Source organism: Pinus tabuliformis, chromosome 5_2 (assembly GCF_031772625.1).
Source record: "Pinus tabuliformis cultivar Carrire ecotype Pingquan chromosome 5_2, CPIR1, whole genome shotgun sequence".
Classification (NCBI taxonomy): domain Eukaryota; kingdom Viridiplantae; phylum Streptophyta; class Pinopsida; order Pinales; family Pinaceae; genus Pinus; species Pinus tabuliformis.
The window spans coordinates 1141288174-1141307157 of NC_142306.1; the positions used below are offsets into that span (position 1 = coordinate 1141288174).

Genomic DNA, 18984 nt, shown 5'->3' on the forward strand with positions numbered 1-18984 from the left:
AAAAAATGATACCACCCACACCAAATTATATGTGCGGCTTTTCTAAGTGTTTTCATAAATTATTGATTAAGCGCCTTGGTCCGACATGCAGAAAAATTTAATGTCCACCGATGTATGCTTTAATATACTAATTACCCATTCACGGGATTTGCCAAGAGAAAATTTGAAATTATCTAAAGATTCTGTGAGCCCAATGAGCCGTATTGGGTTATTTTAGCAAACTGGACATTGAAATTTTCTTACCCAAAATCATGAAAATCAAACCATAGACCAAACAAATGGAAACAAGTTAAAAAATTATCACAATTTACAAGAAAGGCTTGATTCAAATTTGTGATGAACGTGGAAATGTGTTGTGTGACGCAGAGCTAGGGTTATTTTCAACGATTATTCAATGGGAAACAAATCACATGAGCGCAGAAGTTATCAAGCTTATCGCTGGCAATTGGGATACAAAAAAAAACACTGCCAAAATTTACCACATGTAATCAATTAAATGTTTAATCAAGATAAATCACCTGAAGAAAAATTTGCAAAACAGAGGAGATTCGCGTGGGATTAGACTTGTTAACTCTGGATTTGATTCTACGTTCTCGCTGAGGTGATGCACGATATGGATATGTGACGACGGATCCGTGGGTTTGAAATGGGCGATTCAACTTATCCAAACCCGTAGCTTCAACGGAATGAAGCTCGAAGCCCAACCTGCTTCGAATCTGCGTGGGTATTAAACCAAGTCGAGTGGGCTCTGGATAACGCTGACGGGTTGAGTGTTCAAACAAAAAAGTGACGTGATCGGAAGCCAAGCTTCAGAATTGAAACGACTTTAAGTTTCGTAAAAATGGACGAAAAAGTCGATTGGAGGCCTGGAACGAACGAGGGAGGACGAAACCCAAATGAGATACGTGGACAACCTACCCCAAATCGCAAACCAACTCGCATGAATGAGCTCCGCTTTAAATGTTAATTGTATCATGTCGGAGTATAGTAAAGACTTTTTGATTTATGTTTTAGTTTTTTTTACTTAGTTACTTAAAAATTCTTTACTTAACGGTGGAAAATGTATGTTAATTTTAAAGTAACTCTAAATATATTAATAAAAAATATTTGTTTATTTTTAAATAGGAATAAATTTAAAATAGCTTAAAGGATGGTTTAATTGGTGGAGTTCTCATTGCTAAGTACTTTGTTAATTGGGAGGTTGTGGATTCAAATCTCTTCAACGTCCTTGGAGTTAGGCCCGATTAGATAAATCAGATATGTCGACGAGTAGATCTCTTTGGGTGGATGTACCCAGATTATTACCCGTCGATGTAGCAGCCACTCAGTGACGGTGAACCACAATTGAAAAAAAAAAAACAAAAAATATAAATCATTCTTTTTTTAAAATTTAATTTAAAAAATAACTTATTCAATTGAAAATGTAAGATGAATATGCTTACCATTGAGCATTTACAATCAATCCTTTAATTGTTGAGAGTGCTACATAACTCTCAAAGATTCTTTTCCACTTTAAAATTGGGAAAAAGGTTTCATTCCCAAATTAATATTCTTGTATCTTCCTATAGAAGGTTAGGTCGAGACTTTGAAAAATAATATAACATAAAGAATGTAAATTTTTCAGAGTTCTTGAACAAGAAGATGAAACCATCCCTAGATAAGGTGACTCTCGAGACACAAGGGAAGGGGGCCGGGGGTTGTCGTCATCCCACCTGGCCAATGAATCTGTGTGTGTGGAATAGGAGGGATAGGGGGGATGGGGAATGTCATCTTACCTCGTTAGCCAGGTAAACAAACTTTAATGCAAGAAATAAGGTAGATTTGGGAAGATGAGTCTGCCTTATTTCTTGCATTGAAGTTTGTACATGCACAAGATATCCACAACCATCTTATTAACCACTTTTGTTTGTCCATATGTTTGGGGATGAAAGGAAATTGATTTGGTCAACTTGGTCTCCATTAGAGACCATAGCCTGGAACAAAAGTTATTGCATAACTTGTTATCCCTATCTAAAATAATGATAAAAGGTAGCCCAAAATGAAGCCAAACATGCTCAAAGAATATTTTAGCATTGGTTTCGATTGTAATACTCTTCTTGCATGGTGCCAGAATGGCCATATTAGGGAACTAAACAACAACCTCAAACACACAATCATTACCATGCTAGTGGAGGGTAAACTTAACATGTAATCCATGGAGACTGACTTACAAGGCTTGTCTAAGGTAGGTAGAGGAGTCTACAACCCTTGCTTCTTGATGGTTGGTTTAGCAATAACACAATATATGCATGATTTGATATATAGTGGATGTCATGTCAAAGGTTTGGCCAATATAAATAGCTTTGAAGTTGTTAGCACTTAGTTTGTACTTTCAAAAAAGGGGTTAGAGTGTGTTGAGAATCAGTTAAGACTTTTTCAAACAGAGTGGGCTTAAGTATAGGGTTAGGTAAATTTTTGGTGTAAAAAGGTGGCATAAGGATTAAGAAACATGTTTAGAGAGTGATTATGACTTGATGTGATAGTTTGAGTCAGTTTCAAAAGGTGAAAGGAGGTTTGGAGAGGAAAAGTGTTAAAACCCTGAATCTATGCAAATCAGTTATTTTCATCAAACCAAGTGATTGGCTGGCAGCAGACAATGAATTGGTTAACAATTTCTACAGCACGTGGGAAAGTTTGAAATTTTTATTAGTCAAACTAATCCGAGTTGACTCAACTCCTAGATTTAACCAAGATCTTCTACTTCTGTGATGTTGTTAGAATTGTATTTTAAAATAGCATAAAGCAATTGTTGTGGCCACAACGACCACCCTATTAAAACATGCTCTGGTAGCAAATCTGAATGGGTCCCCTAGAAGTTTGATCTTTCACTTCTCCGAATGATATGTTTTTATCTCAGGGATTTTAACTCTGTGCCGAGTCAAATATTTAATTCTTAATGGTCAAGACCCCCCTTGAATAAATCTCTACAGCATGATTCACTTATAACCCAGTCTAGCCCTTCATTCATATCCTTCATCGGGACTCTTTCAATCCTCATAAACCTTCATGGTGCCCTATGCCCACACATATAACCACCCCCACTCTTTGCCCCTTAAAACCTTCCATCGCATCTTTATTCCTATTATAACTCTTTTATAATAGAAATGCTTTGCAAAGCACGCATGACTTAACATCTCCGCACATCCTCGTTGCATACCTTTATTGTATATCGCAGGTCGCATTGATCAAAGGGCAAGGCCTATCTCTCATGAATAAATGTGATGCGATCAGGCCTCCAATCGCAAATTGCAATCACACTTTGCTAAGACCCAAAGCCCAAGCTTCAACGTTCCGTGAATGGCAGACCCGCCAAGATTATCAAGCATAATACATATATTTTCAAGTCTGCTTCCCCAATCGCATATCGCAATCGGCGAAACCCAAGGTTTATATATAAGGCACACTGTGATATACCGGACCCGTCAGAACTATTAAACGCAGCATATATATTTTTGGGTCCGGCCTATCGCATATCGCAATCGGCGGAGCCCGAGGCTTATACATAAGGCGCGATGCGATTAGCGGACCCGACGATAACTATAGACCCGGGTGCATAATATTTGAAGTCTGGCCTTATGGTCCAGCCGCGGGTTTTCCCGTGTTTCCCCATGTATTCTGATAAAATGTTATGGTCCAGGTTTTTAAAGGAAAATCCCATATGGCGGACCCGTCGGCATTATTAACCACAGCGCATATATTTTTTCGGGTCCAGCCTATCGCATATCGCAATCAGTAGAACCCAAGGCCCATACATAAGGCGCTCCGCGATCTGGTGGACCCACCGAGATTATTAAGCGTAGCATAATATGATTTCGGGTCCGCTTCTGCCATCGCAATATTGGAGTTCGACAGTTCAATAACCTGGCTCCTCTCCACTGAAACGATGTGATGCGATAGTGTTTCGCAGACCCGATAGGGTATGGGTTCCCGTCTATAATATTTCAAGTCCGGATTTCGGATCCGGTTCTGTGTTATGCGCTGATTTTCAATGTAAATTGGATTTATGCTTGCGGGACTTAATCAATGCATGAATTAAAAACCCAGGGCTAACCCACTGTTAACACGACTTAAGAAATAAAAGGAAGCATGCCATATCTATTAAAACTCATAGATTTCAAAGGCAAACTAATGTTCCTCTAATACACAGTGTGATGCGATATGGCAGACCCGTAGGGATTATTAAATGCAATACATACATTTTCAGGTCCGGCCAATTGCAAATCGAAAACGACGAGACGAGGGGGATGTTGCCTATCATTGCCTGCTGCGATGTGCGATTGCGACTTGATCGCATCGCAACCTTGGCTGAACCAGGGGCCAATTATTTCACACTTGTTCCTTTTGATTTTATAAAAGTTTTATTGAAAGCAAGATTTGTGTTCTTAGGCATGCTTGTAATATTTCTCTTAATCATAAGCTAATATGAACTATTTCGGTAGGCGAGGACCAAGAGAAGAGAGGCGCGTTCGAGTGGAACGGTAACGGATGAATGTGATTTATATCAATACGACACCTCTACACCGCTGATGTCGATATTGCAAAAACATACGCCGCAAGAAAGGGATACGAAGCGCCATAGTGCATAATGGAGGCACGCTTTATGTTCAGTGGAAGCACTCATGACAGCTGATCCATCAAGATGTCATTACCTCTAGGTACACCTTAAAACATGCCAGATGTGGGATGATGAGTGCAGTGTCTTCAGTTTCCTTTAGGAAATGATAGGGAATAATGTCTGCTCCATACAGGTGCAAAGAGATAACATGCAGTCACACTCTCTTAATTGACATCCTTTCATTTTCCCCAAAAAATAAAATGCCCCAGAAAATGTAGCCTCAAGGTGTTTGTAGTTGGACGGACCGTTCTACATCCGTATGTTTAATTTGTATATTGAATAAGCCGAGAAGATGGAGGGTTAGGGGGATACAAAGAGTCAATTTCTTCCTGCATAAGTATTACCTTCGGAGATGGAGGTAGGACTTTTTTTTGAGAGAACAACTTTTGATTTATTGTGAATAAAGAAGATTGTTTGGTCTGAAAGAGCCTTTTTCAGATTTATTTTCCTTTCTTTCATGTGTTTAGAATCAGGGTGTTGTCACTGGCATAATTATAAATATGTTTTGCTTTTGTGCATACTGATTACAGACAGTTCGTGACTAGTCTTGGTTATTCAAATATAATTTGTTACCATGGTTAATTCATGAGCGGTTACTGATTCGAAACCTTGTTAAACATCAGTTGCAAACTTTATTTGTATGGAAAGGAATGTGTATTCCTGTATGAGTGATTAGATTGCAATTAAGATTTAATACAGCCTTGTTCATCTGTGAACCAGTAATTGATTCATTTGGACTTGGAATCTATATATGATGTTTAATCTCCTTTTGTTGTGCTCCTGCGGGATAGATTAGATTAGTTATGATTAGCATAAGTAGTTAGAATTAGTGTAGATAGGATTAGATACATATAGGTTAGTTGTTTCTTTTGTTGATTTAATTGAAGTCTTCCTCCAAGAAGCAATCTTTCAACACCTATAACAGTTTACGGGATCCTTTAAAACCCGTCGGAACTAGCCATTCCAAATGAAAGCAGATCTAATTGGGGTCTGCAATCAGGTTAGTTCCCCTTGTTGGCACAACGAACATTCGCCGTGTCAACAAATTGGCGCTAGAAGGAGGGCCTGAACCGCCATCCACAGCTTTTTATGATTTCATCTATAAATGTCACGCATGGATTCGAAAAGATTAATGCATGGATCGTAAAGGTCGAAAAGATCCTTCCTCCCATTTGGAAAAGCCTCATTTCGAAGAAATAGAGATCCCTCTAAGTCCCGTGTTTGGGTCACCCAAAGAAGAGATACTGTGGGAGTATCCTGTCACTCAGGAACAACCAATCAGAGTACTTACTCGTGCTTACACTCGTTCCCTCTCTCAACTCCCCATCTTTCACTCTTTACCTCCGACAACTAAAAGAAATCCAAGGATCTGTCCCATAAACAAAGATACATCTGCAGCCCCTTTTCCTGAAGATATTGTGCTAGAGTCCTTACAAAGTATCGACACTCCTTGGGAAGAAATTCTTGAGGATCCACTCTCTGAAGGTAATCCTTGGCCTGATTTGGGAAATCCTAATAAAGAACGCCTCAAAGAAACCTTCAACCAGAACCTCCCTATCCATAATATGGCTACCATTCCTCTTCCAAGTGGGAATCAACTTCTACTGGGTGGGAATCAACCCCCACCTCCTCCGGGAGCACTCCCTCACTGGCTCGCTCATAATGCTGTAGCAGTACCTGGGCAGCAACATGCCTTACCCAAGAATGCAGAAAGAGTATTGCCTAAATTTGACCCTAAGCGAGGAGACACTGCTGATAACCATATTCACTCTTTCTTCCTAGCCGTGCACATGTTGGGGGTAGCCGATGAAGATGTAATATGTCGCTTATTCCTTTTTACTCTGATTGGTGCAGCCTGCACATGGTACTTTAGCTTGAGAATGGGATTGATCACCTCATGGGTCGCCTTTCAAGAGACCTTTTTGGACAAATTTGGCGATGACAAAACACCTACAACCTTAGTTTTAGAACTATCCCGTTTGAAAATGGAAGCCAAAGAAAAGGTCAAGGATTTTAACATCCAGTTCAACACTTTGTTCAACAGAATCCCGGCTAACGCTAGACCTACTAAGGAGGTGCTCATGGAATTCTACATCAGTGCTCTCCCTGTCCCTACTGCGATGTGGGTCAAAAGGAGTAACGCATAAACCTTACAAGGTGCTATCGATGAAGCAATAAAAGTCAAGAATGAAATGATCAGTCTCACAACATGTCATCATACAACTGAAGAAAAGAAAGCCTCTCAATCATCCAAGAAGAATAATGGGAGTGATAACAAAGGGGCTGAAATCAAAGAAAAGGATACCACAAATGTGGAAGGTTTGCATCGGATCATTAAGAAATTGACAAACATAGTCATCGATATGAAAAGGAATTCTAGAGAGAGTACAAGTGGGAATGGAGGAGATTATAACAACAGAAAATCTTTCAAACCTTTCTATCGTAAGAAGACAGAAGGTGGTCATGGTCAACTTGCACTGCCTACTCCACCCAATGAAGGGAATTTAAATATGGAAGAGCTGGCTCTTATCGGATCGCTCCTTAACAATGAAGAACCTATAGTGGAGTTGGAGCCAGAACAAGAAAATGAGGAAGAATACCAAGTAGAAGAGCCCTTGGACGAAGAATCTCAAATCAATGTATTGTGGGATTTCTATACAAATGAGAACGGTGACGACGAAGGAGATAGTACGACAGAAATCCACACTAATGAAATCCACACACGAAGTAAGGGGCCACTTGCGGGCGTGATGAAGCCTGTAGACCAAACAAAGAAATATGTTCGCCCTTTGAAGGCATCTGCTCCTAAAGTTCTTGTTGAGAAGGGTAGACCTAGTGGTGATTCCAAGAATACTCTAGTTGTGAATTATCCACAGAAAGATAATACATCTCTGACTATAATGAAGGCGACTCAAAATGGTAAACTTCCACCTAAGAATGGCAAAACCGATATGTTTACTCTGCCCTACCCTGTGTATAACATTGATTACAACATTGTGGATGATCTTAAGAAATCTCGAGCTAATATCACATAGTTCGATTTGCTAAAATTAACGCAACAAAGAGATTTGCTCTTGAAAGCTATGAATGAACGGAATTGCAAATCTTCCACCATTCTGAGCAGCCAAACCAAAAAGTTGGCGTCCAAAACTGTTAGTACCCCCAATACAGCCCAAACACCATCAGCGATGGAAGCCACTCTGTCAAAAATGAATCAAACCCCCCAAGATGTCAGTGCGGCCATGATAGGAAGGAAATCAAAATCCATGACTCCGCCTTTCCTTATCACATTTGAGATCTTCAACATGAACGTACACAATTGCTTGGTATATTTTGGTGCCTCGTCCACTGTTATGCCTTACGTTGTTGCTAAAATGCTTCACACGATACCCGAGAAAACTGGAACTCGAATTATGCAATTGGACAGAACGAATGTGAAAGTAATTGGGGAATTGAAAGATGTGTTGGTTCGGATGGCTACCAAACCACAGTACACACAAGTCATTGACATAGTGGTAGTCGACATACCCGAGGCTTATGGAATGCTGCTTAGTAGGGACTGGTCAGCAAAACTAAATGGATATTTCTCAGCTGATTGGTCCCATCTCTTGCTGCCTCAGAAGGGAAAAGGTGATATACTGAGGGTTGACCAAGAAAGATACATGAAGCATGTGGTGATGGAACTAAATGGCCCCAATGAACCTGTAATGTTTACCAACTCTATCCTTGGGAATTATAGTTTCAACGTTTGTGCCATCGAAACATGTTTCGGAGAATTCCATGCAAAGATAGTTGAAGAAACTGTGACAAACACACAGTTGGAAGCTCTCCCCTGCAATCCAACTGATGAATTATCTTGTATTATAGTAGATGATAGGACTAATTTCGTAGAAAGCAATTCATTTGATGTAACATTAGATTCTATATGTTGGACACTCTATTTGATGGCTCTAACTACCTTGAAAGTGCAGGTGTTAGGAGCATTCTCATTGAACCGCAAGGGAAATAACATATGATGGCCAGCCGGTTGGAGTTCGTGTGCACCAACAACACGGCAGAATATGAAGGCTTGCTGCAGGGCCTGAAGAAAGCCACTGATATGAAGGTGAAAAATCTTAAAGTTTTTGGTAACTCACAGATAATTGTCGACCAGGTAAGGAAAAGGATACTTTGCAATTCGCCACACCTGGTAAGATACCAACATGAGGTATGGAGCTTAATTGACAATTTTGATTCTTTTAATATCACATACATACCTCGAGGGCAAAACCAATGATCTGATATTCACCCTATGAGTGACATCAGTTAAAGATTTATTAAACCAAGGTATTACAGACTCATGTGCTGGTGTGTGTTCTGTGTTATTGAAGCAACGGATCGATCAGATTGCCAATACACAGACAATAAAATGGAAAGACAACAGAGAAATATAGTAAGCAAACATAAAGACACAAGCAATTTTAATAAGGAGTTCACCCTATTCTCCAGGGCTACATCTCTGGTCCAGCTTTTAGTGGTGGCCTTGTTTTATTATGCCTTTAAGTAGAGAAATTACAATACAGGGACTCAATGTGAGTTCTCCTGAAGCAAGTTTTGCTTGGCAGGGTGGTTATTGGATTCCCCAAGGCACTTGAGTACACAGACTTCTTCTACCTACCAGCTCTTTGACCTTTCAGTCTATAGTGGAAAGAGCCAAATGTGATGCTCAGTCCGGACAGACTCCTCTATGGGATGGCTTGAATCTTCAAGCTCTCTAGTGTGCGATGCTACCTCTGGTCAACTCGGCCCTCTGTCTCTTCTGCTTTGCTCTACTGTTATCTGTGTTCAGTCCCCCTCTCAGGGTTCACTGTTCCACTTCTTCGTCTCTTGACTTCGACTAGCTGTCTAACTTCCTCTCTGATTCGACTGTCTTTGTTCATGGCTTTTAGCTATTCATTCCAATGCCTGTTCGGTTCCTCTTCCGCCTCTGTCGATTCATCTTCTGTATTTGCACTTGGAGTTCCCTGTTTGGCGTCATCATGAACGCTCAGGGAGTGGCCACTTGTCGCCAGCCTGCTTCGTCGGTTCGTTTCTTCAGTTCTGTCGTGGATGCATTCTTCCTCCACCGTGGCAGTCAAATGGATCCCAAATCCTTCTAAAACGTGGCTTAATTCCCTGTCGATTCCGCTTCCTCCATCGGGCGTGATCTCAGCCATTCGATCTCAGTCCCCCATATCCGACGCCATACGCACGTTTCGCGCAGTTGACTTGCTCGACCGATAGCGCGTGATCAACGGTGGTTTTCTCTCACCTCTGCCTGCCATGCATCGATCGATGTATGGAATCGCTCCGCTCTCGTCCAAAACCTCTTACCGTTTAAGGGCACCCCGATCAAAACTGCCGGTTTTCCAGAGCGTGGGTCCCGCCTTATACTTTCAACGCTTTTTCCTTTTCTGCTCGCGGTCCTACGATTCCCCCACGTGACCAAGTGTTCGGGCTTTTCCCGATCCGGGGCTCCCAGGGGCTACTTTGACCTACTGCGCAGTCTCCATGGGCCTCGGTCAACGCGATTTTACCAAGGTCCTCATCGTTCCACATTGGCTACCATTGCCACTGGTCAGGGGTGTTTTTAATCGTTGTTTTGAATTCTTTAGAGATTTGTTTCGACCTGATACAGTCATGGTTCTTGACAGTCTTCTATGGATCCAATTTGGATCACGGCCTTCCCACTGAAAAAGCTTTTGGACCACCAAAAGTTGGTTTTCAAGCATCGACTAAGTGAGGGTATTGTTTTCTCACTTGTCCAATCTCAATCCACTTTGCATTGCTTGGCTTTGAACCTTTGAGCCCAATTCTGAGGTACTCAACATCTCCCCTACACGTCGTTCTCACCTTCCTATCCAGCACTGTGTCCTCCTGCAACTCATTGAGGTATTCAAGTAGCAGGTCATCAATAGAAGGCAATTGACTTTGCTCTTCAGGTTCCTCAATCATTGAAGGTTCAAACAATCTGCATTTACCACTGAGTAGATGTGCATATAAGCTGGTAAATCAAGGCGAAAGGCGTTTCACCAATCTTCTCAAGTATCCTAAAAGGTCCATACCTGATGGGCTTTAGCTTTTTACCTTCACCTTGCATCCTGTCCTTGATGATATACAGCGAGACTTGGTCTCCAACTTGAAAACTATGCTCCATCCGATGCTTGTCATGCCTAGCCTTGTACTTGGCATGGCTCTTTTCCAGTTGTTCCTATACTGCCTGGTGGATCTCATGGATTTGTTCAATGAACCTAGTTGCCTTGTCCACATCACTGTGTCCATCAACCATGGTATCATTACCAAAGACAAAATCCAAAGAAGACCTTGGTGTGAAACCAAAACAGGTCTCAAAAGGAGATCTCTGTGTAGTAGAGTGTTTGGCTCTATTGTAAGCATGTTGCACATAACACAAGTGTTCATCCCAAAGCTTAGGATATTTGCTGCAATAACCTCTCAGTAACTGGATCACTGTCCTGTTTACTACTTCTGTCTGGCCATCTGTTTGTGGATGAAAAGCTGTGCTTTTCTTCAGTTTGGTGTCCATCAGTTCCTAGAGACTCGACCAAAACTTCCCCACAAATCGGGTGTCTCGATCAGATATAATGGAAGTGGGTAATCCAAAATGAACCCATACATGTTCAAAGAACAAGTTTGCAGTTTGTTCAGTTGTGATCTGTTTACTACAAGGTATCAAAATACACATTTTTTTGAACCTATCCACAACAACATATAGATAATCACGACCTTTCCTAGATTTAGGCAGTCCTCCAACAAAATCCATGGAAACACTTTCCCAAGGGTGAGAAGGAACTGGCAATGGAGTGTACAAGCCTAGTTTTCTATGTTGGGCTTGCTTTTAGCACACATGGCACACCCTCTTACATATCTAGAAACTGTTTCATTCATTTTCGGCCAATAGTAGAATCTTTGCAGCTGTGCAACTGTTTTACTTACCCCAAAGTGACCTAATATCAGAGAGGTGTGTGCTTCCCTAATTATCTTTATCCTCTCAATTTGTGGAATGCAGAGTTTCCCACAATGGTATAAGAGTCGGTCCTTTATATGATAGTCTAATTCTTCTACTCTTTTGCCTTGACTCAATGTTGCATAGACATCTTTAAAGTCCATATCCTAAGCATATTGTTCTATGTAGCTTTCACGTAGCACAGAATTATGCTTAAGTATGGTAGATGCATTTATAATGGGTCTAGATAGTATGTCTGCAGCCTTGTTATGTATGCCCTTTTTATATCTGATGACTAAATGAAACTGTTGTAGAAAACCCATCCATCTGTAATGTCTTGATTACTGCAACTTAGTTTGGGAGTGTAGATATTGAAGTGGCTGATGATCAATATGTATTACTGTCTCTTTTCCCATTAAGTAATGTTTCCACTTTTTTGCACTCTAAACTAATGCATACAATTCTTTATCATATGTAGGATAGTTAACTACTGCAGGATTAAAAATCTCAGAATGATAACATATGGGTTTACCGTGTTGTGTCAACACCGCTCCCATGGCATAGTCACTGGCATCAGTTTGGATCTCAAATGGTCTTTGTAGATTTGGCAGTGCTAGTACAGGTGTTGTACTAATTTTCTTTTTCAAGGTGTCGAAGGCTTTCTGATGTTTGCCTCCCCACTGAAACACCTTATTCAATCTTGTTAAAGCATGTAAGGGAGATGTAATCGAGGAGAAGTTAGAAATGAACTTCCTCCAATATTGTGTTGCTCCTAGGAAACTTCTCACTTCTATAGCAGACCTGGGTTTAGGCCAGTTCACAATGACTGCCACTTTAGAGGGATCTATTTTCAATTCACCTCCCCCTACTATATGACCCAAGTAGTTTAGATATGTTTTGCCAAATTCACATTTTGAGAGTTTAACATAAAAATTTTCTCTTTTCAAAACATCTAATGTCTACTTAACATGCTTTAAATGTTCTTCCCGCGTTTTACTAAAAATCAAAATGTCATCCAGATACACAATAACAAAATCATCAAGAAAAGGTCTGAGTACATCATTCATTAATCTCATGAAAGTAGCAGGAGCATTAGTTAAGCCAAAAGGCATAACCAACCATTCATACAATCCCTACTTTGTTTTGAAAGCAGTCTTCCATGCATCTTGCTCTGCAACTCTGACCTGATGGTATCCACTGTGCAAATCCATCTTGGTGAAATAAACAGCTTCCTTCAATTGATCTAAAAGATCATCTATGCAAGGAAGGGGATAACGATTTTTTATTGTTATCTTATTCAGTGCTTGGTAATCAATGCACATTCTCCATGAGCCATCTTTCTTTCTCACCAAAATGATTGGTGACCCACATGGTGATGTGCTAGGCCTGATGAAGCCCTTCTCGAGCAACTCTTGCACCTGCTTCTTGATTTCAGCATTCTCTAAAGCAGACAACCTTTTATACCTGTGGCTGCTATAGTTGTTTCATCTCCTGAGTCTAACCCCAAATCTTTCTGAATAGTTGCAGTTGTCTTCTTCTTCTTGCCCTCAGACTTCTTAGGTCTCAGCTCTGGATGCAGAATCCAACAATGCTCATCCTCATGCCCCTCTTTTTTATAGTGAGTGCATGAAGCTTTGGCTTTCTATGTAGTGTTAGCCTTCCTTGCTTTCCACTTCTGCTTTCTTTTCTCCTTGCTTTTGCTTACAGTGGGTTGGGATGGTCCCCCAACTTCTGGATTTCCATTCTTTCCTATAGCTTCTAGATGAGTAGCTTGTACAAATACCTCATGTATACTAGTGGGATTAAACATGAGGATGGTATGCCTCATGTAGCTGAGTAGACCACCAATGTACTTCAAAAGAGTCTCTGGTGAGTCTAGTGAGATACCCAACATCAATGCTCTCTTTCTGAATTCTTGAGTATACCCTTGCACACTTTGCCCTTTCAACTGTCGAAGAGTTTTCCAACTAATCATGGCTTGTTGCATGTAGGCCAATGGATAGAATTTTTTTTTGATTGCAACAACAAATTCACTCCAGACAGAGATGGTCTTGCCATGTCTTTTCATATCAGCTTGGGTTCTGCCTTCCCACTAAACCAAGGTAGTGCCTCCTAGGCGTAGGCTTGCCAGCTGAATCTTAATCTTGTCTAAGTTTATGTTCTGTACCCTGCAATACACATCAATTTGTCTAATCCAATTGTCCAACTTTTCAGCATTTAACTCTCCATCATATATAGGCAAATCAAATTTAACATCTAGCTTAATCAAAGACGCTTTCTTATTATGCACATGGCTATTAGGAGGTGTGAAAAAGCTTTCCTCTTTCCCCTTTCCTTTGGAGTGGTCATGGAAGTGAGACTCATCTTCTTCTTTATCTTGTTTAGAGCCTGATGAATCTTCAACCTTTTGCTTTCTAAAGTCTCTGTACATTTCTTCAACCATAGACTTTATAGCTAGGAAACTCTCTATGAATTGAGGGTCTGGCCCCACAGAACCTTCCTCTGACATTTTCTTTCGAGAATAGACTCTCCCAATTTCAGGATTAGTTTCCACCAACTCTCCTTCTCCTAATTTGAGCTTTGATCTTGTGAGCATTCATGACTAAACCAACACAAGCTTTTCTAACCTTACAGCCTAGAGCTCTGATACCACTTGATCTGATATTCACCCTATGAGTGACATCAGTTAAAGATTTATTAAACCAAGGTATTACAGACTCGTGCTGGTGTGTGTTCCGTGTTATTGAAGCAACGGATTGATCAGATTACCAATACACAGACAATAAAATGGAAAGACAGTAGAGAAATACAGTAAGCAAACACAAAGACACAAGCAATTTTAATAAGGAGTTCACCCTATTCTCCAGGGCTACATCTCCGGTCCAGCTTTCAGTGGTGGCCTTGTTTTATTGTGCCTTTGAGTAGAGAAATTACAATACAGGGACTCAATGTGAGTTCTCCTGAAGCAGGTTTTGCTTGGCAGGGTGGTTCTTGGATTCCCCAAGGCACTTGAGTACACAGACTTCTTCTACCTACCAGCTCTGTGACCTTCTGGTCTACAATGGAAAGAGCCAAATGTGATGCTCAGTCCGGACAGACTCCTCTATGGGATGGCTTGAATCTTCAAGCTCTCTGGTGCGCGATGCTACCTCTGGTCAGCTCGGCCCTCTGTCTCTTCTGCTTTGCCTTACTTTTCTCTGTGTTCAGTCCCCCTCTCAGGGTTCAGTGTTCCACTTCTTCGTCTCTTGACTTCGACTATCTGTCTAACTTCCTCTCTAATTCGACTGTCTCTGTTCATGGCTTTTAGCCTTTCATTCCAATGCCTGTTCAGTTCCTCTTCCGCCTCTGTTGAGTCACCTTTTGCAGCTGTGCTTGGAGTTCCCTGTTTAGTGTCATCATGAACGCTCAGGGAGTGGCCACTTGTCCTCCTCTAAACGGCGCCAGCCTGTTTCGTCGGTTCATTTATTTAGTTACGTTGTGGATGTGTTCTTCCTCTACCATGGCGGTCAAATGGATTCCAAATCCTTCTAAACGTGGCTTAATTCCCTGTCGATTCCGCTTCCTCCATTGGGCGTGATCTCAGCCGTCCAATCTGAGTCCCCCAGATCCAACACCATACGTACGTTTCGCGCGGTTGACTTGCTCGACCGATGGCGCGCGATCAACGATGGTTTTCTCTCACCTCCGCCTGCCACACGTCGATCGATGTATGGAATCACTCCACTCTCGTCCAAAACCTCTTACCGTTTAAGGGCGCCCCGAGCAAAACCGCTGCTTTTCCAAAGCGCAGGTCCCGCCTTATACTTTCAGCGCTTTTTCCTTTTCCGCCCGTGGTCCTCTGGTTCCCCCATGCGATCGAGTGCTCGGGCTTTTCCTTCACGGCCCTGTTCGCCCAGCGATGCGCTAATCGCGCATCAAATTCCACCTCCTTTTCCTGATCCAGGGCTCCCAGGGGCTACTTTGACCTCCTGCGCAGTCTCCATGGGCCTCGGTTAGCGTGCTTTGACCGAGGTCCTCGTCGTTCCACGTTGGCTGCCACTGCCACTGGTTCAGGGGTGTTTTTGGTTGCTGTTTTGAATTCTTTAGAGATTTGTTCCAACCTGATATAGTCATGGTTCTTGACAGTCTTCTGTGGATCCAATTCGAATCAACCGAGATGCTGATATGATGGCTAGTATGGCTTCAAAACTGTTGTCTGATCTTAGATTAAACAAGAATAAATATTATGTTGAATTGATTTTCAGACCATCCGTGCCTAATAACATCTTAAATTTTCAGGTGTTTGAAGATGACGAGCAAATCCTTGAGTTCCTGCACTGCAAGAAGACATTCAAAAATGCAGTCATTGATGAAAAAGAGCATGACAGGCTTATGAATGAGAGGGAATATGAGGAAAAAGATCAATCCAATATAATTCCCAAGTCAGTTGTCAAGATGGAGCACATGTATGACCTGCATGATAAACTCAAGAAGCTGACTAACTGCAAAACGCATAGCTCATCCATGAAGTATGAATCGATCAACCTTGGAACCAAAGAAGACCCAAAAATTGTTAATTTGGGCTTAGGATGCTCTCCACAAGAAAGGGTTGTGTTTGTTAAGCTATTTAAAGAGTACAAGGATGTCTTTGCATGGACATATGATGACTTAAAAACCTTTGATACCAACGTTATGCAGCATGTGATTCCATTGGAGAAGGATGTTAGGCCATACCAACAAAAGCTTCGCAAGATACATCCAAGCCTGGAACCGTTGGTGAAGAAAGAATTAAACAAAATGTTGGACGCCAAAATCATTTTTCCTGTCAGGCACACCTGTTGGGTGGCCAATCTCGTGCTAGTAAGAAATAAAAATGAAGACATCAGGTTATGTATCCATTTTAGAAACCTGAACAAAGCATCGCAAAAAGATAACTATCCTGTCCCTTCTATGGAACACATTCTTCAGTGCATTTCTAGGTCTGAATTGTTGTCCCTATTGGATGGTTTTTCAGGATATAATCAAGTGTTGGTGGCGAATGGAGATCAACTCAAGACAACCTTCAACACTAAATGGGGCACTTACGCATGTCGTAAAATGCCTTTTTGACTTATTAATGCGTGCGCCACATTCCAGAGAGCTATGGACATAACTTTCCGAGGATTGATTAATAGATTAGTAGTAGTGTACATGGATGACATTATTGTGTATTCGTATCACAAAAGGGATCATATCTATCACCTGAAACAAATTTTCGAAAGATGCCGAAGGTATGGAATATCGTTGAATACCAAGAAGAGCGTTTTTGCAGTTACAGAAGGGAAACTACCGGGTCACATCCTCTCTAAAGAAGGGATTGTTATTGATCTCGAAAGAATAGAGACCATCATGAGAATACAACCCCCTGCAAATAAAAAGGCAATGTAATCTTTCTTCGGGAAAATTAATTTCGTTAGGAAATTCGTTTCAGGTTTCACAGAAATAGTGCATCCCATGCAGCTAATGATGAAGAAAGACATTGTGTATAAGTGGAGCGATGAAGCTAAGAAATCGTTTCAGCAAATTAAGGAGGCCATCGCAGAAGCTCCTGCATTGGTCAACCCCAATTTCGACAAGGAATTCTTATTGTACACTTTCGCTTTTGATGTTTCATATGCCGCAATCCTCACCCAAAAAAATGATGATGGCAATGAAGTCCCTATCTCTTATATGAGCTCTAATCTTCAGGGAGCAGAACTGAACTACCTAGACGTGGAGAAACAAGGTTTTGCGGTTTTTAAAGCCGTAAAAAATTTCCGCCCTTATTTATTAAAGGCCAGGACTAAATTAATCGTTCCCCACCCTGCTGTAAGAGTCCTCTTCGTGCAAAAAGAAATGGGTGAACAAAGAGGGAATTGGATAACTGCCCTTCAGGAATACGATCTGGAGATTATGCCGGCGAAGATAGTTCGAGGGCAGGGATTGTGTGAGCTTGCAACAGAAGCCTTGGTGGATAAAGAAGGGGCGTCTGAAGAACTAGAAGCACAAAGCATACAGAATGCACAAGTAGAATTCAGGGAGGAGCCCCTATGGATTAATGAGACGCTGATGTGTGAGTGCGAAACGTCGGAAGTCCTTTTGGATCCTGAGTCGTGGTATTATGACATATGCTTTTATCTAACACGAGGATCATGTCCTGAACACATGGATGCATCACGAAGGAGAGTGCTCAAATTGAAATCTAATCAGTATCACTTGGCCAATGACACATTATACAGAAAAAATTATGATGGAATCTGGCTGAGGTGTTTGGAAAAGGATGATGCCGATCATATCTTGAAATAAATGCACGATGGCCCAGCAGGTGGTCACTATGGCGGAGAGACCATTGCTCACAAAATATTAAGAGTTGGATATTATTAGCCCACAGTGTTCAGAGACTCGCATGCCTACGCTCGGAAATGCATGGTATGTCAAACTGCCGCAGGACGAGAAAGAAAGCCAGTCGTTCCCCTTAATAGGCGAGATCACACCGAACTCTTCACAGTAGCATAAGTATATACTCACGGCGACCGACTACTTCACCAGATGGACCAAAGCCATCCCGCTTTGGAAGGTAAACGAAGACGAGGTAATATCATTTATTGAGAAATTTATTATCAGCAGGTTTGGCATCCCTAACGCTCTCATATTTGACAATGCTTCTTACTTTTCATCACTGAAATTGACTGAATTTGCTATTGATAAATAAATTCACATAAGGTATGCATCAAACTATTACCCCCAGGGAAATGGAGTTGCAGAGTCCTCAAATAAAAACCTTATCCACATAATCCGTAAATCTATCGCCGATAACCATAGGAATTGGCACAACGCTCTAACAAACGCCCTTTGGGCCGATAGGGTCACCCCAAAAGTAGCAGTCTGAAACTCCCCATACTTCCTCGTCTATGGACAAGAAGCCATCCTGCCTCCCAACGTTACCCTTCCCTCTTTACAGCTCTCCCAAGCTTCAAGAGGGACCCCTTCAGCCTTACTTCAAAAAAGGATTAACCAACTGGTGAGGTTGGAGGAATTGAGAGATAAACCCAGAAATAAATTTAGAAATCACCAAATGATTGTGAAGAGATAGTTTGATCACCATTTGGTAGGAGATAAAGATTACCAAGTAGGAGAGCTAGTCCTGAAATGGGACAAGCTGAATGAGCCAAAAGGTAAACACACGAAATTCCAACACTTATGGTTGGCCCCGTTCCAACTTGAGGAAAAAATTGGTCAGGGAACTTACAGATTGAAAACTTTACAGGGAGAAACTGAAAAACTCCTTATTGATGGCCAACATCTTAAGAGATACTTCCAGTAGCCATCACATGGTGGTTACCTTCTGAGT

The 18984-nt window shown here is 41.4% G+C and overlaps 1 protein-coding gene across 2 annotated transcripts in view; it reads right to left on the reverse strand.

The window, feature by feature from the left end:
- The window catches only part of BLOS2 (biogenesis of lysosome organelles complex 1 subunit-like protein), a 32303-nt gene extending 31349 nt beyond the window's left edge, over positions 1-954 (reverse strand). For both annotated transcript variants that reach the window (XM_089437573.1, XM_089437572.1), the window contains exon 1: positions 519-954. The gene's annotated coding sequence lies outside the window, so the exon portion shown is untranslated. The remainder of the gene's footprint in view (positions 1-518) is intronic.
- Between the last annotated feature and the right edge of the window lie 18030 nt (positions 955-18984).